The sequence below is a fragment of the Oryctolagus cuniculus genome, chromosome 5 (assembly GCF_964237555.1).
Source record: "Oryctolagus cuniculus chromosome 5, mOryCun1.1, whole genome shotgun sequence".
Classification (NCBI taxonomy): Eukaryota; Metazoa; Chordata; class Mammalia; order Lagomorpha; family Leporidae; genus Oryctolagus; species Oryctolagus cuniculus.
Window position 1 is genome coordinate 85,677,250 of NC_091436.1, and position 27,318 is coordinate 85,704,567.

Below are 27,318 nucleotides of genomic sequence, written 5' to 3' on the forward strand. Positions count from 1 at the left end.
GTTGAATAAGAGTGGTGAAAGCAGATATCCTTATCTTGTTCCAGATCTGAGAAGAAATGCTTTCAAGTTTTCCCCATTCAGTATGATATTTGCTATTAATTTGTGATATATAGCCTTTAAAATTTTGAGGAATGTTCCTTCTACACCTAATTTTTGGGAGGTTTTTATCATGAAAGGGTTTTGACTCTTTTCAAATGCTTTCTCTATCTGTTGAAATGACCATATGTTTTTGTTTTTCATTCTATTGATGTGATTTATGATGCTTAATTGATTTGGAAATGTTGAACCACCCTTGCATTTCTGGAATAAATTTCTCTTGGTTGTGTTGTATGATCTTTGCAATATGGCTTTGGAATTGATTTGCTAGTATTTTGCTGAGAATTTTTGCATCTATGTACATTAACAATATAGGTCAGTAGTTTTCTTCTTATGTCATGTCTTTGATTTTGGTATCAAAGTAATGCTAGCCTCATAAAAAGAGTTTGGCAGGATTCAAACCTATTCAATTTGGTTGGAAAAGTTTGAAGAGTATGGGAGTTACTTCTTCTATGATTGTTTTGTAGAATTCAGTAGTAAAGATATCAAGCTGTGGAGTTTTCCTTTTGTAAAAACAAAGACTAAAACAATTACTTGAAGGACAGAATTACATGGAAGGAGAGACAGACTGAGTGAGGAAAATAGAGAGAGAGGGAGAGAGAGGTGGGGAGAGAGACAGAGAGAATATCTTCCATCAGCTGATTCACTCTCCAAATGGCTGCAATGATTGGGGGCAGAGGCTGTGCCAGGCCAAAGCCAGGAGACTGGACTTCTCTAGGTCTCTCATGTGGTTAAGGACCCCAAATACTTGGAGCGTATTAGGCTGCCTTTCCAGGTGCACCAGAATTGAGCTGGCTTGAAAATAAAGCAGCTGGCTGTTCCAATGTGGTTCCAAGATGGTGGAAGAGGTAGGGAGTTCACTGATAGTCCAGGAAAAGATAGTTTAATAAAAGTGTGAGATAGTGTAGTCTCAGGGAAGAATTATGCAAAAAACAGCAGAGGAAACTCTTCTGGAATTAGAAGGACACGGGGGATCTACATGCAGGGCACGGGTGCCCACGACTTGGGATGCCAGTTGCTGAGAGTCTCCGCACCAGAGCTGGAAAGAGAGGTGAGACAAGACTGCAGTAGCCCAAGACACTGGCAGAAGAGTGGCAGGAAGAGCCTAGAGGGAATGAGGCTTGAAGCCCTGTGGGGAAACTATACCAGCCTAACTAGAGGAGATAAAAAAGTATGAGGGGGCCAGCGCTGTGGCTCACTAGGCTAATCCTCCGCCTTGCGGCACTGGCACACTGGGTTCTAGTCCCGGTCGGGGCACTGGATTCTGTCCTGGTTGCCCCTCTTCCAGGCCAGCTCTCTGCTGTGGCCAGGGAGTGCAGTGGAGGATGGCCCAAGTGCTTGGGCCCTGCACCCCATGGGAGACCAGGATAAGTACCTGGCTCCTGCCATCGGATCAGCGCAGCGCGCCAGCCGCGGCGGCCATTGGAGGGTGAACCAATGGCAAAGGAAGACCTTTCTCTCTCTGTCTCTCTCTCACTGTCCACTCTGCCTGTCAAAAAAAAAAAAAAAAGTAAGAGGGACCCGTACAGACAAGATTCTCTCTCTCCACTCACCTTACAAAGGCATGTGAGAAAACAGAGCAGGTGTCATTTTGGACATATGTAACAGCTATGCCAGCTCAGGGCTGTTCCCGCCCTCAGCCAAACAGAAAAACCTGACTGACTCTGGTGGGGAGTAAGAACAGGAGACTAAGACCTAGTGAATGTGTGGAACTTATGAACCGGGACTGTGAAAAAAAAAAAAAAAAAAGGAACTGAGGGTGTGTGGGAGTGTGGGAGAACTCACAGTGTGGCAGAGAAATTGAGTAGTCCCGATGGGAGATGCCACAAGCTTGGGCAGTCCTCTCAGAGGATCTCCAATTAGACTCACAGCAGACTTACCAGAAACCCTACAGGCTAGGGGGGAATGGCGAGATATAGCCCAAGTACTAAGAGAACCAAACTGCCATCCAAGAATATTGTATCCTGCAAACTCTGATTTGTGAATTGAGGTGAAATAAAGACCTTTCATAGCAAACAGAAATTGAAATAATTTTTCACCACTCGTCCAGCCCTGCAAAAGATGGTTAAAGATGTGTTACACACAGAAACACAGAAACACGGCATCAATACGAAAGAAGGTAAAGGAAGAAAATATCTCAGTAAAAGATCACAGGAAGTTCAAAGTTTATATTAGAAGTATCTTTTGAAAAATGGCAGGGCAAAGTCACTATTTATCATTAGTCACATTGAATGTAAATGTCCTCAAATCTACAGTTAAAAGACAAACACTGGCTGAATGGATTAAAAAACAAAACCCATCTATTTACTCTTTACAAGAAACACATCTTTCCAACTAAGGTGCATGCAGACTGAAAGTGAAAGGTTGGAAAAAGGCATTCCATGCCAACAGAAACAAAAAAAGAGCTGGCGTAGCCATCTTAATATCAGACAAAATAAACTTTAACACAAAACTGTTAAGGGAGACAAAGAGGGGCACTATGGAATGATTAATAGTTCAGTTCAACAGGATGATGTAACTATTATATACATATATGCACCTAATTACAGGGCACAGGTTTATTTAAAAATATGTTAAGGAACTTAAAGGGAGACTTAGACTCCAATACAATAGTATTGGGGGACTTCAGTACTCCACTTTCTGAAATAGATCAACCAGACAGAAGATCAACAAGGAAACAGCAGATTTAATCAACACTATAGACCAAATGGATCTAACAGATAACTGGAGAACTTTTCATCTTACACTTGAAGAATACACATTCTTCTCAGCAGTACATAGAACTTACTCTAGGGTTGACCACATACTAGGCCACAAAGAAAGTCTCAGCAAATTCAAAAGAATTGAAATCATACCATACATCTTCTCAGATCACAATGGGATGAAGCTGGAAATCAGCAACTCAGGAATCCCTAGAGCATATGCAAACACATGGAGACTGAACAACATGCTCTTGAATGAACACTTGGTCATAGAAGAAATCAAAAGAGAAATCTGCCATAAACAAGAGTGTCAATTTGTTAAGTCAACAACAGGAGTCACTGTGTACTTACTCCTCATGTAGGATCTCTGTCCTTAGTGTGCTGTACATTGAGATTTAATGCTATAACTAGTACTCAAACAGTATTTTTCACTTTATGTTTCTGTGTGGGAGCAAACTGTTGAAATCTTTACCTAATGTATGTTAAGCTGATCTTCTGTATATAAAGAGAATCGAAAATGAATCATGATGTGAATGGAAGGGGAGAGGGAGTGGGAAAGGGGAGGGTTGTGGGTGGGAGGAACGTTATGGGGGGGATGCCATAGTAACCCATAAGCTGTACTTTGGAAATTTATATTCACTAAATAAAAGTTAAAAAAAAGAAAAAAAAAAGAAATCAAAAGAGAAATGAAAAACTTTCTAGAAGTAAATGAAGATAACAACACAACATATCAAAACTTATGGGATACGGCAAAAGCAGTGTTAAGAGGAAATTTTATAGCAATAGGTGCCTATATCAAGAAATTGGAAAGGCACCAAAAAATGAGCTATCAATGCATCTGAAGGATCTAGAAAAACTGCAGCAAACCAGACCCAAAACTAGTAGGAGAAGAGAAATAATTAAAATAAGAGAAGAAATCAGCAGAATTAAATAAAAAAATACAAAAGATCAGCAGAATGAAGAGCTGGCTTTTTGAAAAAATAAACAAAATTTACACCCCATTGGACCAATTACCTAAAAAGGAAAGAAAAGACCCAAATCAATAAAATCAGAGATGAAAAAGGAAATGTAACAATAGACACCACAGAAATAAAAAAGAGTCATCAGAAATTACTACAAAGAGTTGTTTGCCAGCAGACAGGAAAATCTATGAGAAATGGATAGATTCCTGGACACATACGGCCTACCTAAATTGACCATGAAGACATAGAAAACCTAAACAGAATCATAACTGAGACAGAAATTGAGTAAATAATAAAATCCCTCCCAAAAAAGAAAAGCCCAGGACTGGATGGATTCACTGATGAATTCTACCAGACATTTAAAGAAGAACTAACTCCAATTCTTCTCAAACTCTTCAGAACAATCAAAAAGAGGGAATCCTCCCAAATTCTTTTTGTGAAGCCAGCATCACCTTAATACCTAAGCTTGAAAAAGATGCAGTATTGAAAGAAAATTACAGACCAATATCCCTGATGAACATAGACGCAAAAATCCTCAATAAAATTCTGGCCAATAGAATGCAACAACACATCAGAAAGATCATCCACCCAAACCAAGTGGGATTTAGCCCTGGTATGCAGGGATGGTTCCATATTCGCAAATCAATCAATGTGATACACCACATTAACAGACTGCAGAAGAAAAACCATATGATTATCTCAATAGACGCCAAGAAAGCATTTGATAAAATACAACACCCTTTCATGAAGAAAACTCTAAGCAAACTGGGTATAGAAGGAACATTCCTCAATACAATCAAAGCAATCTATGAAAAACCCATAGCCAGATCCTATTGAATGGGGCAAAGTTGAAAGCATTTCCACTGAGATCTGGTACCAGACAGGGATGCCCATTCTCACCATTGCTATTCAAAATAATACCTGAAGTTTTAGCCATAGGCTACCCAGAATGCTCCAAGTATTTTGAAATTTCTGGTAAGTCTCAAGACAGCACAGCAATAATAATTTCTTAAATGGCCTTGAGCTTTTTTTTATTTTTTATTTTTGAATTTTTTTGACAGGCAGTGTTAAGACAGTGAGAGAGAGAGAGAGAAAGAGAGAGAGAGAGAAAGGTGTTTGTTTTACTATTGATTCACCCCCCAAGTGCCCACTGCAGCCAGTGCACCGTGCTGATCTGAAGCCAGGAGCCAGGTGCTTCTCCTGGTCTCCCATGTGGGTGCAGGGCCCAAGGACCTGGGCCATCCTCCACTGCACTCCCGGGCCACAGCAGAGAGCTGGACTGGAAGAGGAGCAACAGGGACAGAATCCGACGCCCCAACTGGGACTAGAACCTGGGGTGCCGGTGCTGCAGGTGTATGATTAGCCTAGTGAGCTGGGGCGCCGGCCCTGGCCTTGAGCTTTTTGCAGGGGTGAGATTTTGTAGATTAAGTCAAATTTCTCTGCTAGCATTTTGAAACATTTGTTAGCACAGTGATACCCAAATTCCATCCTCTTTGTTGCAAATGTCAGGGTTTTCCTTTTTTATTGCTCTATATGTTTCACTTTTCATTTTGTATGTATATCACTTTTTCCTTATCCATTGATGGACATTTAGGTTTATTCCATATCTTTGCTATTGTGAATAGTGCTGCAATAAATATGGGAGTTCAGTTATCTCTTTCATATGCTGACTTCACTTCCTTTGCATAATTACCAGAAGTGGGATAACTGAGTCATGTAGTAGATCTGGTTTTGGTTTATTTGAGGACTTTCCATACTGTTTTTTTTTGTTATAAAATATTCAAAATATTGACAGTTTATCAAATGCACAGTTTGAAGATGTTTTCTCCCATTCTTTGGGTTGTCTCTTAACTCTGTTGATTGTGTCCTTTGCTGTGTAGAAGCTTCTTAGTTTGATAAAATCTCATTTGTCTATTTTTGCTTTTATTGCCTGTGCTTTTGAGGTCTGATCTAAATCATTGCCTATGAAAATGTCTTGGAATGTTTCCTTCAGTAGTTTTACTTCATATCTTATTTCTAGCTCCTTGATCCTATTTGAGTTTATTTTTGTACAAGGTGAGGTAGAGATCTTGTTTGAAACTTCTATATGTGGAAACCTAGTTTTCCCAGAATAGCTTTTTTTTCCTAAGTAGTATTTTTAGCACCTTTGTGAAGATAAGTTGCTTGTATATGTGTGAATTTGTTTCTGCTGTTTCTAATCTGTTCCACTGTTTTATGTGTGTATTTTTATGCCAGTACCATGGTGTTTTGGTTACAACAGTCCTGAAGTATGTCTTTAAATTTAGTATTGTAATGCCTCCTGTTTTGTTTTCACTGTTAAATATTTCATTGGTTATTGTTTTTTTTTTGTGTTTCCATATAAATTTTGGATTTTTTTGTAATTCTGAGAAAAATGTTTTGGCATTTTGATGGAGATTGCATGGAATCCTATGTCACTTTTGGTATTATAGTCATTTTGGTAATATTAATTCTGTCAATACATGACTACAGAAAGTCTTTCCGTTTTTTTGGTATCTTCAATTTTTTTCCTTAGTGTTTTGCAATTTTAATTGTAGATGTCTTTCATATCCTTTGTTAATTTATCTCCAAGTGTTTTTTATTTAGTTATTTTATATTGTTAATGGAATTTCTCTTAAAATTTCTTTACACTAAGATCATTTTTGGTGTATAAAAATGCTCCTGGTTGTTGTTTGTTAATTTTGTGTTCTGAAACTCATTGATTTCATTTGTTAGTTCGAATAGTTTCTTGACAGATTCTTTTGGTTCTCCCACATTTTGAATGATATCATCTGCAGACAGAGATAAATTGATTTCCTCCTTTCTAATTTCTGTGCCTTTTATTTCTTTCTGTTGCCTAATGGCTGTGGCTAAAATTCCAGAGCTATACTGACTAAAAGAAGTGAGAGTGGATATCCTTGTCTAGTTCCAGAAACGCTTTCAGCTCTTCCTCTATTTAATGTGATGTTATCTGTGAGTTTTTCATATATAGCCATTATGAAAAGAAATCATTAGTCTCTGATGAACAGAAGTGATTAAAATTTAAAGCAAGCATTCATGTAGCCCTTCTTTCTGCTCATCTGAACTCACTAATCATCCATTCATTAAAAATAGTATTTAAATGTCCACCATATTCTAGGAACTGTGAATAAACAAAAAGGTGGATTTTGAAATTCATAAACACTTATTGTTTTATCTTCATTGGAATATGGAAATAACAAGATGTCCCCATGTTGGTCAGTCAAGTAAATATAAGGTTATTTTAAGAAATTCATGGAAAAATGAATTTAAAAAATGTTTGTTTATTTTGCTGCATTTTGTCATCCACACAGAGTTCTTCATAATACATATTTCCATGAATTTTTGAATTCTCCTTATATAACATATATGCACGTGTGAACTCACTGCAATAGAACACAGTATAGAAATTGTGTTCCAGGAAAGTAATAGATTATGCTGACCATACATTCAAAGGAAATTGAAAGACTAATTTATAAAGAGATAGGTAGTATATTTGCCATTGAAGAATCTCATAAAAATACTGAGAATAGCTGTTAACTATCATTAAAATACTAAATACTATTATTAAAGAAACTAATAATCAAAATAACTCTTACAAGAAAAAATAAAATCATGTTTTCATGGAAAAGAACATCTTCCTTCGGATTAATTAATTCAAAACTGGAATTTAAGGAATCCTTGAAATGGTCTATATCTTTTAAGAGTTTGTACTGTGTTTGACACAGGGACTAAGAAATGGGCAAAGGACATGAACAGACATTTTTCAAATGGCCAACAGAAACATGAAAAAATGCTCAAGATCACTAGCCATCATGAAAGTGCAAATAAAAATCTCAATGTGGTTTCACCACATCCCAGTTATATTGGTTCTCATCGAAAAATTAAAATAAATAATAAATGTGGGAGAGGATGCAAAGAAAAAGTACTCTAATACACTATTTGTGGGAATGTAAACTAGTATATCCATTATGGAAGACAGTATGGAGATTCCTCATAAATTTGAAAGCAGACCTACATATGACCCAGGTAACTCACTCCTGGTGATTTACTCAAACAAAATGAAATGAGTAAATGAAAGAATTATCTGTACCTCCATGTTAATTGAATCTCAGTTCATACTAGCTAAGATAAGGAATCAAACCAGATGTCCATCAGTTCATGACTGTATGAAGAAAATATGGTATATATACACTACGGAATACTATTCAGCCATAAAAAAGAATGAAATTCTGTCTTTTGCAACAAAATGGATGCAACAGGAAACCATGATGCTTAGTAAAATAATTCAGACTCAAAAAGACAAATATATGTTTTCTCTAACATGTGGCAGTTAATATACAGTAAAAAATGTATAGGAATGAAACAGATATTTTCTGATAGTATTGTTATTTTTAGCCCTTGTTTATACCCCTGTGGAACTGTGGTCTTCCAGTTTTTTACTTGTTGAATATTATGGTTAGTGAGGGAAGTAAGCCTCTGATTATAGAGTGGATTGAAATTATGTCTTTGCAAAAACTTTAAGAAAAAAAAAGAAGGAAGAAACAAGTAGGATTGAAGAAGGGAGAGGTAAATGGAGGGAGGTATAGTCATCTTCTTAGAATTGCACCCATGAACTACATGAAATCTGTTGTCTTTATGTTAATAAAAATTTAAAAAATAATTTATTTCTTCTTCCATTGTGTAGATCAAAGCAAATATATTTAGTCATTCAACATTTTAAATTTTAGTCAAATGGCATTGATAGTTATTAATTTATGTTTAATATTTTCATTAGAAAGAAATTATTTCCAGATGGTGCCTGATGAGTTTAATCTTTTTTTTATAAATAGTTGTGTAATTTTAGATAGATCACTGAACAAATCTGAGCTTCAATTTTCTCATCTTAATTAATTAGGTACAATGATTTATTTTTATTTTTTCTCAAAGAAACCATTTATTTAATGAGTATGAAGTTCATAAGTACAACTTTAGGAATGTAGTGATTCTTCCCATCATACCCACCCAAACACCACTACTCCCACCTCACCTCCTCCTCCTTCTCCCATTCCCAGTCCCATTCTCCATTAAGAAAAAACAAAACAAAACAAACAACAACAAAAAAACTTCATTGACAGTCAAGACAAGGGCTATTCAAGCCATTGCTTCTCATGTAGGTAGATTCCATGTCTTAGTTATTGTGAATTGAGCTGCAGTAAACACGGGGGTGCAGATAACTCTTTTACTTGCTGATTTTATTTCACCTGGCTAAATTCCCAGGAGTGGGATGGCTGGGTCATATGGTATGTCTATATTCAGAATTCTGAGATATCTCAAACTGTATTCCACAGTGGTTTTACCAGTTTACATTCCCATTAATAGTGGATTAGGGTACCTTTTCCCCCACATCCTCACCAGCATTTGTTGCTTGTTGATTTCTGTATGAAAGTCATTCTAACTGGGCTGAGGTCAGACCTCATTGTGGTTTTGATTTACATTTTCCTTATGGCTAGGGATCTTGAACATTTTTCATGTGTCTGTTGGCCATTGGATTTCCTCTTTTGAAAAATGTCTGTTTAAGTCCTTTGCTCATTTCTTAACTGGGTTATTTGTTTTGTTGTTGTGGAGTTTTTTGATCTCTTTGTAGATTCTGGTTATTAATCTTTTATCAGTTGCATAGTTTGCAATAATTTCTCCCAATATGTCAATTCCTCTTCACTTTCCTGAGTATTTATTTTGTAGTACAGAAGCTTCTCAATTTGTTGTAATCTCATTTGTTAATTTTGACTCTTACTGCCAGTGCCTCTGCGTCTTTTACAAGAACTCATTGCCTGTGCCAATGTCTTGTAGGGTTTCCCCAATGTTCTATAATAATTAGATGGTATCAGCTCATACATTTAGGTCTTTAAATTGATTTTCATGTAAGCTGTAAGGTAGGGGTCTTCCTTCATACTTCTGCATGTGGAAATCCAGTTTTCCCAACACCATTTGTTGAAGAGACTGTCCTTGCTCCAGGGATTCGTTTTAGCTCCTTGGTCAAATATGAGTTTGCTTCTACTTGGATTAATTTCTGGCATTTATATTCTGTTCCATTGGTCTATTTATCTGTTTCTGTACCAGTACCAGGCTGTTTTGATTATAGCTGCCTTGTAGTACGTCTTGAAATCAGGTATTGTGATGTCTCAGTCTTTGTTTTTCTTGTATAAGATTGCTTTAGCTATTAAGTCTCCTGTGTTTCCATATGAATTTCAGCATCATTTTTTCTAGATCTGAGAAGAATGTCTTTGATATATTGATTGTTATTACATTGAATCTGTAAATTGCTTTCAGAAGAGTGGACATTTTGATGATATTGATTCTTCCCATCCATGAACATGGAAGTTTTTTCCACTTTTTTGTATCTTTCTCTATTTCTTTCTTTAATGTATTGTAATCTCATTATAGAGATTTTTGTTATTGGTTAAATTTATTCCAAGGTATTTGGGTGTTTTTTGTAGCTATTGTGAATGGGATCAATCTTAGAAGTTCTTTTTCAGCTGTGACATTGTGTATACACAGGGTGTTGATTTTTGTATATTGATTTTATATCCTGCCACATGCCAAACTCTTCTATGAGTTCCAAAAGTCTTTTGGTGGTGTGTTTTGGATCCCCTATATATAGAATCATGTCATCTGCAAATAGGGATATTTTGACTTCTTCATGCCCAAGTTGAATCAGTTTGATTTCTTTCTCTTGTCTATTGGCTCTGGTTAAAACTTCCAGGATTATATTGAATAGCAATGGTGAGAGTGGGCATCTTTGTATGGTTGCAGATCTCAGTGGGAATACCTCCAACTTTTCCTCATTCAATAGGATGCTGGTTATGAGTTTGTTATAAATTTCCTTGATTGTATATATGAATGTTCCTTCTATACCCATTTGCTTAGAATTTTCATCGTGATAGGGTGTTGTATTTTATCAAATGCTTTCTCTGTATCTATTGTGTTAATCATATGATTTTGTTCTTCAGTTTGTTAATGTGATGTATTAAATTGATTGATTTGTGAATGTTGAGCCATTCTTGAATACCAAGGATAGATCCCACTTGGTCTGCTTGAAGGATCTATCTGATGTATTGTTGGGTTCAACTGGCCAGAATTTTTTGAGGATTTTTGCATCTATTTCCATCAGAGAAATTGGTCTGTAGTTTTCTTTCTCAGTTGCACCTTTTTTGGGTTTAGGAATTAAGGTGATCCTGGATTCACAGAAAGAATTTGGGATTATTCCCTCCCTTTTGATTATTTTAAATAAATTGAAAAGAACTGGAGTTAGTTTTTCTTTAAATATCTGGTAGAATTCAGCAGTGTTGCCATCTGTTCCTTGGCTTTTCTTTGTTTGGAGGGTCTTTATTGCTGATTCAATTACTGTGTTGGTAAGGGTCTATTTAGATTTTCTATGCCTGTATGGCTCAATTTAGGGAAGTTGTATATGTCCAGGAATCTATCCATTTCTTCTAGGTTTCAAGGTTTGTTGGCATACAGTCCTTGTTGTAGTTTCTGATGATTCTTTTTTATTTCTGTGGTGTTTATTGTTACATTTCCTTTTTCAGCTCTAATTTTGTTGATTTGGGTCTTTTCTCTCCTTTTTTTTTCAGTAGTTGGGCTAATCGTGTGTAAATTTTGTTGATTTTTTCCCAAAACACTAGCTCTTTGTTTTGCTGATCTTTTTTGGTTTTTTTTTTTTTTGGATTCAATTTTGTTGATTTCCTCTCTCATTTTAATTTTTTTCTCATACTTCTTTTGGGTTTGCTTTACTATTGTTTTTATAGAACCTTGAGACACATTGTAGCTCATTTATTTGGTGCCTTTCCGATTTCTTGATGTAGGCACCAACTGCTGTAAACTTTCCACTTAACACTGCTTTTGCTTAATCCCATAAGTTTTGACATGGTGTGTTGTTGTCTTCATTTACTTCCAGAAATTTTATGATTACTCTTTCAATTTCTTCTATGGCCCACTGTTCATTCAGGAACAAGTTGTTCAGTCTCCATGTGTTTGCGTATGTTCTAGGTATTCCTGAGTTGCTGATTTCCAGCATTATTGCAATGTGGTCTGAGAAGATGCATGGTATGATTTTGATTTTTTTGAGTTTTTTTTGACTTGTTGTATGACTTAGCATGTGGTCAGTCCTAGATAAGATTCCATTAACAGGTGAGGAGAATGTGTATTCTGAAACTGTAAGATGAAATGTTCCACAGATATGTTAGGTCCATTTGCTCTATTATGTTGATTAACTCTATTGTTTTCTTGCTGATTTTCTGTCTGGTTTTTCTGTCTATTTCTGAAAGTTTGGTACTGAAATTCCATTACTACTGTATTTGAGTCTATGTCTTCCTTTAGATCCCTTAACATTTATTTTAAATAACCAGATTCCCTGTAATTAGGTGTGTATACATTTATAATAGTCACAATTTCCTGTGGAATTGACCCATTAATCATAACACAGTGCCATTCTTTGTCACTTTTAAAGGTTTTTGTGTTAAAATTTATTTTGTCTAATATTAGTATGGCTACACAAGCTCTCTTTTGTTTCTGTTGGCATGGAATATCTTTTCCATCCTTTCACTTTCAGTCTGTGTGCATCTATGTTGGTGAGATGTGTTTCTTGTTGGCAGCAAATAGATGGGTTTTGTTTTTTAATACATTTAGCCAGTCTTTTAACTGGAGAGTTGAGGTCATTTGCATTCAAAGTGACTATTGATAAGTAATGACTTTGCCCTGCTATTTTTCTAAATATATTCCTATTGTTTACTTTGGATTTCCTTTGTACTTTTACTGGAAGATTTTCTTCCTTTATTTTCTTTTTTTTACTTTTATTTAATGAATATAAATTTCCAAAGTACAGCTTATGGATTACAATGGCTTCCCCCCCATAACGTCCCTCCCACCCACTACCCTCCACTTTCCCACTCCCTCTCCCCTTCCATTCACATGAGGCTTCATTTTCGATTCTCTTTATATACAGAAGATCAGTTTAGCATACATTAAGTAAAGATTTCAACAGTTTGCTCCCACACAGAAACATAAAGTGAAAACTAATGGATGATTTTTTAAATGATGATGAAATCAGATCAGACCTATTGTCATGTTTAATCCCAGGGAGAGTCAAGTTGGGAATTGATAATTTCTTCTTCTTTTTTTCACAGAAGATCAGTTTAGTATTCATTAAGTAAAGATTTCAACAGTTTGCACCCCCATAGAAACACAAAGTGAAATATACTATTTGAGTACTCGTTATAGCATTAAGTCTCAATGTACAGCACATTAAGGACAGAGATCCTACATGAGGAGTAAGTGCACAGTGACTCCTGTTGTTGACTTTACAAATTGACACTCCTGTTTATGGCATCAGTAATCTCCCTATGCACCAGTCATGAGTTTCCAAGGCTATGGAAGCCCTCTGAGTTCTCCGACTCTCATCTTGTTTAGACAAGGTCATAGTCAAAGTGGAGGTTCTCTCCTCCCTTCAGAGAAAGGTACCTCCTCTTTGAAGACCTGTTCTTTCCACTGGGATCTCACTCACAGAGATCTTTCTTTTAGGTTTTTTTTTTTTGTTTGTTTGTTTTCCAGAGTGTCTTGGCTTTCCATGCCTGAAATACTCTCATGGGCTTTTCAGCTAGATCCGAATGCCTTTAGGGCTGATTCTGAGACAGAGTGCTGTTTAGGACATATGCCATTCTATGAGTCTGCTGAGTATCTTGCTTCCCATGTTGGATCACTCTCCCCTTTATTTATTTAATCGGTTAGTATTAGCAGGTACTAGACTTGTTTATGTGATCCCTTTGGTTCTTAGTCCTTTCAGTATGATCAATTGTGAACAGAAATTGATCACTTGGACTAGTGAAATGGCATTGGTACATGCCACCTTGATGGGATTAAATTGGAGTCCCCTGGTATGTTTCTAACTCTACCATTTGGGGCAAATCAGCTTGAGCATGTCCCAAATTGTACATCTCTTCCCTCTCTTATTCCCACTCTTATGTTTAACAGGGATCACATTTCAGTTAAATTTCAACACTTAAGAATAACTGTGTATTAATTACAGAATTAAACCAGTCATATTAAGTAGAACAGACAAAAAAAACTACTAAGAGGGATAATGTATTAAGTTGTTCATTAACAGTCAGGGCTATGCTGATCAAGTCACCGTTTCTCATCGTGTCCAGTTCACTTCAATAGGTTTCCTTTTTGGTGTTCAGTCAGTTGTCACCGATAAGGGAGAACATATGGTATTTGTCCCTTTGGGACTGGCTTATTTCACTCAGCATGATGTGTTCCAGATTCCTCCATTTTGTTGCAAATGACTGGATTTCGTTGTTTCTTACTGCGGTATAGTATTCTAAAGAGTACATATCCCATAATTTCTTTATCCAGTCTACCACTGATGGGCATTTAGGTTGGTTCCAGGTCTTGGCTATTGTGAATTGTGCTGCAATAAACATTAGGGTGCAGACCGCTTGTTTGTTTGCCAATTTAAATTCCTTTGGGTAAATTCCAAGGAGTGGGATGGCTGGGTCGAACGGTAGGGCTATATTCAGGTTTCTGAGGAATCTCCAGACTGACTTCTATAGTGGCTTGACCAGTTTGCATTCCCGCCAACAGTGGGTTAGTGTCCCTTTTTCCCCACATCCTCGCCAGCATCTGTTGTTGGTAGATTTCTGCATGTGAGCCATTCTAACCGGGGTGAGGTGAAACCTCATTGTGGTTTTGATTTGCATTTCCCTGATTGTTAGTGACCTTGAACATTTTTTCATGTGCCTGTTGGCCATTTGGATTTCCTCTTTTGAAAAAATGTCTATTTAGATCTTCGGCTCATCTCTTAAGTGCGTTGTTTTGTTGTTGTGGAGTTTCTTGATCTCTTTGTCGATTCTGGTTATTAATCTCAAAAAATTGATAGGAACATTAAGAAGTTCTCAAAAACAAATTCTTGAACTACAGAAATCCTTAATGGACAAGATAGAAAATCTCCCTCGTGAAAATGAAATATTAAGGAGGAATCAAAATGAAACGAAACAACTAGTACAACAGGAAACTGGGATAGTGATGAGAAATCATAATGAAGTGAAGAATTCAATAGATCAAATGAAAAACACAATAGAGAGCCTTACAAACAGAATGGGTAAAGCAGAAGAGAGAATATCGGACTTAGAAGACAGAGAACAGGAAAGGATACAGTCAGACCAAAGAAAAGAAGAGGAAATTATAATCTAAAACATATTGTCAGGAATCATCAGGATACTATTAAAAAACCCAACATTCAGGTTCTAGGAGTTCCTGAAGGCAAGGAGAGGGAGAAAGGATTAGAAGGCCTTTTTAGTGAGATATTAGTAGAAAATTTCCCAGGTTTGGAGAAGGACAGAGAAATCCTAGTACAGGAAGCTCACAGAACCCCTAATAAACACGACCAAAAGAGATCCTCACCACGACGCGTTGTAATTAAACTCTCCACAGTGAAACATAAAGAAAAGATCCTAAAATGTGCAAGAGAGAAACGTCAGATTACTCTCAGAGGATCTCCAATCAGACTCACAGCTGACTTCTCATCAGAAACTCTACAAGCTAGGAGGGAATGGCGAGATATAGCCCAGGTACTAAGAGAGAACAACTGCCAGCCCAGAATATTATATCCTGCAAAGCTATCATTTGTGAATGAAGGTGAAATAAAGACTTTTCATAGCAAACAGAAATTGAAAGAATTTGTCGCCACCCGTCCAGCCCTGCAAAAGATGCTTAAAGATGTGTTACACACAGAAACACAGAAACATGGTCATCAATATGAAAGAAGGTAAAGGAAGGAAAGCTCACAGCAAAAGATCACAGGGAATTCAAAGCATATATTAGAACTTATCTTTGGCAAATGGCAGGGCAAAGTTACCACTTATCATTAGTCACATTGAACGTGAATGGCCTGAACTGTCCAGTTAAAAGACACCGATTGGCTGATTGGGTTAAAGAACAAAGCCCATCTATTTGCTGCTTACAAGAAACACATCTTTCCAACAAAGATCCATACAGACTGAAAGTGAAAGGCTGGAAAAAGATATACCATGCCAACAGAAATGAAAAAAGAGCGGGCGTAGCCATCTTAATATCAGACAACATAAACTTTACCACAAAAACTGTTAAGAGAGACAAAGAGGGACACTATATAATGATTAAGGGATCAATACAAGAAGAAATAACAATTATCAATGTATTTGCACCTAACTACAGGGCACCGGTTTATCTAAAAGATTTGTTAAGGGACTTAAAGGGAGACTTAGACCCCAATACAATAGTACTGGGGGACTTCAATACTCCACTCTCAGAAATAGACAGATCAACAGGACAGAAGATCAACAAGGAGACAGTAGATGTAAACGACACCATAGCCCAAATGGATCTAACAGATATATACAGAACTTTCAATCCTACAGCTAAAGATTTTACATTCTTCTCAGCAGTACATGGAACCTTCTCTAGGATTGACCACATACTAGGCCATAAAGCAAGTCTCAGCAAATTCAAAAGAATTAGAATCATACCATGCAGCTTCTCAGACCATAAAGGAATGAAGTTGGAAATTAGCAACTCAGGAATCCCTATAGCATATGCAAACACATGGAGATTGAACAACATGCTCCTGAATGAACAATGGGTCATAGAAGAAATCAAAAGAGAAATCAAAAACTTTCTGGAAGTAAATGAGGATAACAGCACAACATACCAAAACTTATGGGATGCAGCAAAAGCAGTGTTAAGAGGAAAGTTTATATCAATAGGTGCCTACATCAAGAAATTGGAAAGGCACCAAATAGATGAGCTTTCAATTCACCTCAAGGATCTAGAAAACCTACAGAAAACCAGACCCAAATCTAGTAGGAGAAGAGAAATAATTAAAATCAGAGAAGAAATCAACAGGATTGAATCAAGAAAAACATTACAAAAAATCAGCCAAACGAGGAGCTGGTTTTTTGAAAAAATAAACAAAATTGACACCCCATTGGCCCAACTAACTAAAAAAAGAAGAGAAAAGACCCAAATTCATAAAATCAGAGATGAAAAAGGAAACGTAACAACAGACACCACAGAAATAAAAAGAATCATCAGAAATTACTACAAGGACTTGTATGCCAGCAAACAGGGAAACCTATCAGAAATGGATAGATTCCTGGACACATGCAACCTACCTAAATTGAACCAGGAAGACATCGAAAACCTAAACAGACCCATAACTGAGACAGAAATTGAAACAGTAATAAAGGCCCTCCCAACAAAGAAAAGCCCAGGACCAGATGGATTCACTGCTGAATTCTACCAGATATTTAAAGAAGAACTGACTCCAATTCTTCTCAAACTCTTCAGAACAATCAAAAAGAGGGAGTCCTCCCAAATTCTTTCTATGAAGCCAGCATCACCTTAATTCCTAAGCCGGAAAAAGATGCAGCACTGAAAGAGAATTACAGACCAATATCCCTGATGAACATAGATGCAAAAATCCTCAATAAAATTCTGGCCAATAGAATGCAACAACACATCAGAAAGATCATCCACCCAGACCAAGTGGGATTTATCCTTGGTATGCAGGGATGGTTTAATGTGCGCAAAACAATCAATGTGATACACCACATTAACAGACTGCAGAAGAAAAACCATATGATTATCTCAATAGACGCCAAGAAAGCATTTGATAAAATACAACACCCTTACATGATGAAAACTCTAAGCAAACTAGATTTGGAAGGAACATTCCTCAATACAATCAAAGCAATCTATGAAAAACCCACAGCCAACATCTTATTGAATGGGGAAAAGCTGGAAGCATTTCCACTGAGATCTGCTACCAGACAGGGATGCCCACTCTCACCACTGCTATTCAATATAGTTCTGGAAGTTCTAGCCAGAGCTATTAGGGAAGAAAAAGAAATTAAAGGGATACAAATCAGGAAGGAAGAACTCAAAATATCCCTCTTTGCAGATGATATGATTCTTTATTTAGGGGACCCAAAGAACTCTACTAAGAGACTATTGGAACTCATAGAAGAGTTTGGCAAAGTAGCAGGGTATAAAATCAATGCACAAAAATCAACAGCCTTTGTATACACAGACAATGCCATGGCTGAGGAAGAACTTCTAAGATCAATCCCATTCACAATAGCTACAAAAACAATCAAATACCTTGGAATAAACTTAACCAAGGACGTTCAAGATCTCTACGATGAAAATTACAAAACCTTAAAGAAAGAAATAGAAGAGGATACCAAGAAATGGAAAAATCTTCCATGCTCATGGATTGGAAGAATCAATATCATCAAAATGTCCATTCTCCCAAAAGCAATTTATAGATTCAATGCAATACCAATCAAGATACCGAAGTCCTTCTTCTCAGATCTGGAAAAAATGGTGCTGCAATTTATATGGAGGCAGAAGAGACCTCAAATAGCTAAAGCAATCTTGTGCAACAAAAACAAAGCCGGAGGCATCACAATACCAGATTTCAGGACATACTACAGGGCAGTTGTAATCAAAACAGCATGGTACTGGTACAGAAACAGATGGATAGACCAATGGAACAGAATTGAAATACCAGAAATCAACCCAAACATCTACAGCCAACTTATATTTGATCAAGGATCTAAAACTAATTCCTGGAGCAAGGACAGTCTATTCAATAAATGGTGCTGTGAAAACTGGGTTTCCACGTGCAGAAACATGAAGCAAGACCCCTACCTTAACACCTTACACAAAAATTACTCAACATGGATTAAAGACCTAAATCTACGACCTGACACCATCAAGTTATTAGAGAACATTGGAGAAACCATTCAAGATATTGGCACAGGCTAAGAATTTCTGGAAAAGACCCGGGAGGCACAGGCAGTCAAAGCCAAAATCAACTATTGGGATTGCATCAAATTGAGAAGTTTCTGTACTGCAAAAGAAACAGGAGAGTGAAGAGACAACCGACAGAATGGGAAAAAATATTTACAAACTATGCAACAGATAAAGGGTTAATAACCAGAATCTACAAAGAGATCAAGAAACTCCACAAAAACAAAACCAACAACTCACTTAAGAGATGGGCCAAGGACCTTTATTTTCTTACATAGTGATGACCATGTTTCTGTGTGCACATCCTTAAGCATCTTCTGCATGGCTGGACTGGTGGTAACAAAATTTTTTCTGTTTCTATTTGTCATGGACTGTCTTTATTTCACCTTCATTCATAAATGAAAGCTTTGCCAGGCATGGTATTCTGGGTTGACAGTTTTTTTCTCTTCTGACTTGGACTATATCTCTCTATTCTCTCCTATCCTTTATGGTTTCTGATGAGAAGTCCACTGTGAATTTAATTGTAGATCCTTTGAAAGTAATCTAGCATTTGCTCATGCACATTTTAGAATCTTTTTTTTTTATGTTTTACTGTGGAGTGTTTGACTATAATGTGTCATGGTGAATTTCTTCTGGTCATATCTATTAGGAGTTCTATGTGCTTCTTGTACTTGGATACCCCTTTCTTTCTCCAAATTGGGGAAATATTCTGTTATTATTTCACTATAAAGGCCTTTAATCCTTTCTCTTTTTCCATGCCTTCAGGAACTCCTACAACCTGTCTGTTGGGCTGTTTGATAGTGTCCTGTAGCATCTCAACAGTGTTTTTTAGTTTTCTAATTTCTTCTTCTTATGTTTGGTCTGATTGTATAATTTCCTGTGCTGTGTCTTCTATGTTGGATACTCTTTCTTTTGCTTCACCAATTCTGTTGTTAAAGCTCTTCTTTGTATTTTTTATTTGTTCTATTGAATTATTAATTTCCAAGATTTCATTTTGGTTTCTCTTTAAGATTTTAATTTCATGGGAAAAATTTTCTTTCATGTCATGTATGGATTTTATTAGTTGGTGCATTTGCTTCTGATTACTTCTAAGTAATCCAATGATCAATTTTTTGAATTCCCTTTCTGGCATTTCTTCAATCTCATCATCTTCACAATATAGTATTGAGGTGTTGTGTTCCTTTTGGGGTATCATACTATTTTCCCTGTTGTTTCTTGGAATGGTGCATTTGTTATTTGGCATTTGTGGGGATACTCGTTGGTTTTTCTTTGATTTTTCACTGTGGTGGCTTTTATCTTTGGAGTTTGTCTGATTGGATTAGTAGAGTGTCTTTCTTTAGGGTATACCTAGAGGCATGTAGAGGGAGTGGCCAGGGAGTTCTTTTCAGCACTCCAGGGTGAAGGACATGTCTGAGGTGAAACACCTAGGTTTGACATGTTAAATCAATCTCTCTCTCTCTCTTTCTCTCTCTTTTATCAGAAGGGAGATTTCTTCTTGTCTATTGGTGTAGACTCAGCTGAGCTCCTCTCCTTCAAGGAGACCAGTTCCTAGGCACTAGCTCCAGTGAGTATATTATTCATATGCTCTACCACAAGGACCACACAAAGGATCTGTGCAGTCCTCAGTATAAGCTCAGATTACCCAGCAATGTCTCTCCAGGTAACCAGGGAAGCCTCTTCTTGTGGAGCTTCCCACAGTGACTGCCCAAGTCCCAGCCACAGCCTGAGTCCTCCCTCATTGCATTAGCGTTTCACAGTTCTGGCACACAAGCCTCCCACTGACGCAAACACTCAGCCTTCTGTCTATTCTCCCCAGTGGACTCAGGAGACTCCACGTTGCTGGTTATTGGGTGAGGACTCAAGCTGGCACAGCTGTTACATACATCCAAAATGACACCTGTTCTCTTTCAGCTTATTACAGGATTCCTTTGCAGGATGGTTGGGGAGAGAGAAAATATAGCCCCCTCTTTGTTTTTTCTCCTCTAGTTTGGCTGGTACACTATCCCCCACATGGCTCCAAGCCAGATTCCCTCTAGGTTTTTTCTCCAGCTTTTTTTGCCAATGGCTTGGGCTGCTGCAGTCTGGTCTCACCTTGCTCTCCAATGCTGGTGAGAGGCTCCTGGCTTGTGGCGTCCTAACTTGTGTGCGTATTCACCCTCCATGTAGGTCTACTCTGTTCCTCCAATTTATGTAGAATTTCTTCTGCTGTTTTCTCCCTAACTGTTTCCTGAGACTGCATGTTTTTTAAACTATCTTCTCCTAGACTAGAGCAGCAAGCTCCCTTCCTACTCCACCATCTTAATCCCCTTAGGTACAATGGTTTCTAAGATGCAAGATTATTGTAAGGATTAAATGCGTCAAGATAAGGAGCTTGCTTAGCAAAGAATCTAAGACACAGAGAGACTAAAATATATTATCTTTTCATTAGAAATAATTTGATGAGTAGAATCTATGGCTTTCTGAAAATTGCTACAATTTTAATTCCATTTTAAGTTATTTCTTTGATTTTTTTTTATCTTATGGGAATATTTGGGCAATTTTTTTAAAACTTTTATTTAATGAATATAAATTACCAAAGTATAACTTATGGATTACAATGGCTTCCCCCCCATACCGTCCCTCCCACCCACAACCCTCCCCTTTCCCACTCCCTCTCCCCTTCCATTCACATCAAGATTCATTTTCGATTATCTTAATATACAGAAGATCAGCTTAGTATACATTAAGTAAGGATTTCAACAGTTTGCTCCCACACAGAAACATAAAGTGAAAAATAATAGATGATTTTTTTAAATGATGATGAAATCAGATCAGACCTATTGTCATGTTTAATCCCAGTGAGAGTCAAGTTGGGAATTGATAATTTCTTTTTTTTTATAGAAGATCAGTTTAGTATGCATTAAGTAAAGATTTCAAGAGTTTGCACCGACATAGAAACACAAAGTGAAATATATTGTTTGAGTACTCGTTATAGCATTAAATCTCAATGCACAGCACATTAAGGACAGAGATCCTACATGAGGAGTAAGTGCACAGTGACTCCTGTTGTTGACTTTACCAATTGACACTCCTGTCTATGGCCTCAGTAATCTCCCTATGCTCCAGTCATGAGTTTCCAAGGCTATGGAAGCCCTCTGAGTTCTCCGACTCTTATCTTGTTTAGACAAGGTCATAGTCAAAGTGGAGGTTCTCTCCTCCCTTCAGAGAAAGGTACCTCCTTCTTTGAGGGCCTGTTCTTTCCACTGGGATCTCACTCACAGAGATCTTTTGCCAGAGTGTCTTGGCTTTCCATGCCTGAAATACTCTCATGGGCTTTTCAGCCAGATCCGAATGCCTTTAGGGCTGATTCTGAGGCCAGAGTGCTATTTAGGACATCTGCCATTCTGAGTCTGCTGAGTATCTCACTTCCCATGTTGGATCACTCTCCCCTTTATTTATTCTATCGGTTAGTGTTAGCAGGTACTAGGCTTGTTTATGTGCTCCCTTTGACTCTTAGTCCTTTCATTATGATCAATTGTGAACTAAAATTGATCACTTGGAATAGTGAGATGGCATTGGTACATGCCACCTTGATGGGATTGAATTCGAATCCCCTGGTATGTTTCTAACTCTACCATTTGGGGCAAGTCAGCTTGAGCATGTCCCAAATTTTATAGGTAAGTCAAATGGATAATATGATTTAATTCTTTAACCTTATTTTTTTTCACCTGACATTTTAGGAAAATATTTTTTGTAAGAGAGTTAGTCTTGTATGTTTGCAAAGATTTTTCTTATGATACAGGGAGAAAGTAGAACTAACTGATCCTTTATACAAGAATCATTTGTCAAGTTCCTACTACACCCCAGGCATGATTCTTGGATGGCTCACTCAATGAAGGAGACAGACATGATCCTTGTTCTTATGAAGCACATGCTACAATTAGAGCCATACAATAAAAAGACAGGATGTTGTGATAGAGAATAATAGGGAAGTACCACTGCAGAAGGTGTGGGCAGGGAAATCTTTCTTGAGGATAGGACATGTCAGTTAAGACTGGAGGATGAGAACAAGCCAGCAATGAGAGAGTAGTGAGGAATAGTGAGTCAAATGCCCTGACGTTGGAAAGGTATGTATGAGGAAATGATAAAGGGTAGTGTGGGTGGAACAAGGACGTTTGGAAAGAGTGGTATGAAATGTGAAAGCACAAGCTACAAATATCATCACCCATGGCCTTATGGATCATGACAGCAATATGGATTTTCCGTGATGGAAAGTCAAATCATGAAAAATCTGGCCTCTGTGTTGAGATTTAGAATAGAGATGGTCATGGCTTGAGCTAGTTTGCTGGTGTGAGATGCACAGAGAAGAGATTAATTATCTGTTTTGAAGATGAAAAATATAATTTCTTTTAACAGGAAGTGGGTGTGAGATAATGGAGATAGGTGAATCCAGAAAGGCTTGCAGGTTTATGATGAATTATTGAATTGTTTCAGTACCATTTACTACAATAGGGAAAAACAGAAGGAGCAGGAAGATTTCATTTTAGTTTTAGTGGGAGGAGATTAAGAGTTCTGTTTTGAACATATCAAGTTTTAGATACATGGCAGACATTCAAGTGGAGATAGCAAGTGGGCAATTAGTTCAGAGCATATCAATCATTTGTTCTAAAACCTCCTCTGGCTTCCTCTCATGCCAGTTAGAATAAATCTAAAGTTCTTATAATGGCTAGCAAGGTCTTGTTTTGGCCTCTGCATATCTCTTTGATTCTGTCTTCCTTCTTTCTTTCTCTAATGTACTCTACTCCCATCACATACATCTTACTATTTGTGGAAATGTACCATGCAATTTATGTCTCAGAGCCTCCACACTCACTGCTGTTGTACCTGGAAAACATCTTCCAGCAGATCTTTGCTTGGCTCTTACCTTTATTCCATGTATATCTGATAAAATTTTACCTCTGCAAAGATTCCCTCATGATCACTAAACTTAGAATGGCTTCAGTCTTCAACTTCAAAGCTCTATGCCTGTATCCTGCTCTTTTCTCTCTAGCAATCACTGCTTCTAATGTAATCAATATTATGCATGTTTATTTTGTTCATTACTTGTTTTTTTTTCATTTGTAAAATAAGTCCCACGAAAGTGGAGACTTTCTCAATATCCAGGATATTACCTGGTATATTATGGACACCCAATAATTCAATAAACATTTACTAAATTAATGCCTATGGGAGTCCAAAATCAAAAGGATTGTCCAGAGTGGAATAATAATGAGGAGCCATTAACAGAGATGGTATGTTCAACTCCAGGATTAGCTGAGATGATCCAAGAGAGAGAATGGATTGTGAAAATAGATGGACAAAAATTGCTGCTGAGGCCCTCAACATTTAGAAATTGGAATGAGGAGGTAAGGGAAGATCAAAGTCAATGGAGATCAAAGAGTGACAATGAGAAGAGACTGACAAATTTTAGAGGAAACCAGAGGAGCACAGAGGTATGATTCTAAAAGAAGCACTACTATGGGATGGCAGAAACAATTACATCTTGCTTTATCTTTTCTCAAGAAAGCTATTTTTTGGCTATCACCTTACTACTCTTCATAACTAAGCCTAGTTCTATTACGACTCTTCATTAAAATGGAGATAAGGTAATCAAGTTATTAAAATAATATTATGTATTATAATTACAGTTTTTCAACCAGTTTCCTGAATACTATTTATTCAGATACTTATTTATCAAATATTTAGAAATATCTTCATCCTTGGGTTGCTCCATACATTATTTTTGTTACAGTTATGTACATTTCTGCCTTTGCCTAAGTATCACCATGAATTTGTAATAAAAAGCTGGATTGAGGGTAGGGTGAGTGGGTGAGTAAAATCGAGATAGCATTAGAATAGTTAATTTAACTCTTGGAGATAGGCTATTAAAGGAAATGTTATCACTGATCATTTATATACCAGAATCATGAAAATAATAAATGCATTACTGCAAGATCATAAAAGTTGCCTAACAGTAAGGTAGATATTAATATTGGATTTCTTCAACTAATATACTTTTAATGAAATAAATAATTTTTCAGGCTGGGTGCTATATAAACAACTGTAAGTTTGATTTGATTTTTCAAATCATTATTAGAAAATTAATTTTACTTCGTTGTTGATGAAGCCAAATAATTTCCTTGATTTTGGACTACTTCAAGGTCTTAAAAAATAGAACCAAGCACATATTTTTTTTTTGCAGTTGATTTTATCTCTCTTCCAATATCCTGAGTTATTTCATGATTTAGTTTAATATTTGAAGCTACAGTCACCTTGGCTGCTGGTGCATTTTGTTTGGTTTTCTGAGAGGAAACTGTTCTTTCAGTTTAGGTCTCATGCATTTCCACACTGTTCTCTTGGCTATGAAAACAATACTGTACTCCATCGCATTATGGCAAATTATATACAGTTAGATTTTGCTTCAAGTTATTTCTCACTAGTTTGGGCAGTGTTTATAATTGCATCTGAATATTTTAGTTTTAAGTAAAACCCTACTGTAAATTTACAGTTTCTCCTATAACTATTAGTTGATACAGGCAGGAGAAATTATTCTGAATTTGTGCCTTTTTATAATTTCAGTTTGAAAATGTAAGAAATAATTGTTTAAATCTGAATCTTATCACCACGTATGAAAACTTCTCTTTCTCTCTCTCTCTCTCTCTCTCTTTGCCTGCCTCTCTACTTTTCTTCTATCATTTTTCTCTTTTGTTTCACAAAAGGGTATATCAAGATAGAAAAACATAGCAGTTTAAAATAATACAAGACCAGTAAGACTGGTGAGGAAAAGGAAAAATAAGGAGTAAAAAAGCAAAATACAATTAGAAATGAGGTTAAATATCCAAATTGTAGCCACAAAATCCCAGGTACCTGTTGGAGGTAAGTGGTAGATATAAAACTAAGCTCCTTTAAAAATTACATTTATTTGAAAGCCACACACACATATGCACACACAGAAAGAGAGAGAGAGAGAGAGAGAGAGAGAGAGAATGAGAGAAACTTTTTTACTTGCTGGTTCACTACCCAACACCTGGGGCTTGGTCAGGATGGCAGAGTGAGCCAAAGACCTGAAACTCAATTGAGATCTCTCATGTGAGAGCTAGGGACCCAAGTACTTGAGCCATTATCTGTCATTAACTGCTGGTTCCTAGGGTAGGCATTAGCAGGGACTGGTATCAGAAGTGGAAACAGGACTTGACCCCAAGCACTATAATGCGGAATAGCATCATCCCAAGCTGTACTAAACTCTAGTACCTGAGACTAAGTTTCAAGCTGCAGTGTGAGGAAGAAAATACAATGAGTTTCTGTAAGGAAATATAAGCCAGTAACCTACAGTAATCACCATTATTCCTGATGGTGGGATGAGAAACACTTTTCTATCCTGGTTCTTTGAAGAGGAGACACTGTATAGTGCAGTGAACAAAGTCCTCGACATTCTCTTCAGTTAAAATATTTTATACATATAAAGGGATCTTCTATCTGCTGGTTCCTACCCCACATGGCTGCAATAGCCAGGGCTTGGATCCTGGAACTCCATCTGGTTCTCCCACATAGGTGGCAGGGGCCCAAACACTTGGGCTATCTTCCATTGATTTCTTATGTGCACCAGCAGGGAACTGGATCAGAAGTGGAGCAGCTGAAATTCCAGTTGGAGCTCATATGAGAATCTGGCATCACAGGGCATGGCTTAACCTATTGCATCACAATGATGGGCCCGACATTCTCAACAATTAACACAGGATCATTCTCCTTTGCCTGTATGGAATTAAGCCAAAGTACACCTCAGCAATTCAGTTCACTGCGAGTGGAAGAGTGAGATAAGTACTTATGATGTGGTTAAGGTGAAATACTTTCTAATGAGCTAATGTCATTTAGATTTTATAATATTTAGATGAATAGTAGGTTTCACAACAGTGATTTTTGAACTACAGTCTATATATATTTGTGAGTAACAAAATTAGTCCAGTGGGTTGCAAACTACTTTTCAACATTACTTATTAAGATAAAACCTTCTGTTTTAAAAATATGATGTTTATTTCTCCTCCAAATAATCAGCAATTAACAAACTCAGAGGAGCTATTCATAATGACCAACTCCCATTTAACCATGTTAGTACATTTGTTTAGCATGCTTAGCTATTTAAAACATCTTCTGCCTTCTGTTTTGAGGGGGTTGAGATCAATTTACTCTCTATTCTCTCTCCCATACTGCAGCACTGAAAAAGAGTATGTTACCACTTCAAATAGTTTCCAAACTTTTTTTTTCCTTTTGACAGATGTCAAATGGGCAATTGATATAGAAGTCAAAAGCACAGAGGATGGAATGGTGCCAGCCATTAAAATTTAGATATCCTCATTATATAAATGCTATTTAATTCACCCCAAGGTTGAGAGAAGAAAGATTGGTAGATGATAGAGAAAGACTGAGAGAGAAGGGGAGAGAGAGAGAGAGAGAGAGAGAGAGAGAATATGTGGGTAACCATTATATTTAGACTGGGAAAGGTAGAGGATAAAAAATAAAAAGTCAGATGGAGTGGAAAGATGTTGATAGAGAACTGATGAAGAACTCTTGATGTGGTAAGAAGAAAACCAGGAGATTATGTTATCACAAAACAAGGGAGGGGAGTATTTCAATTCAGGATTGGTTAATAGTATCAAATTCTAATGTGAAAATGAATAGCAGGACAGGGAATTGACCAC

At 36.9% G+C, this 27,318-nt stretch overlaps 1 long non-coding RNA gene across 1 annotated transcript in view; it reads left to right on the forward strand.

Moving 5' to 3' along the window:
• Positions 1-27,318, forward strand: part of LOC127493007 (uncharacterized) — a 118,770-nt gene that overhangs the window by 26,073 nt on the left and 65,379 nt on the right. Inside the window, exon 2 of the long non-coding RNA XR_007922890.2 lies at positions 26,229-26,460. This is a non-coding gene — a long non-coding RNA (uncharacterized lncRNA). The remainder of the gene's footprint in view (positions 1-26,228; positions 26,461-27,318) is intronic.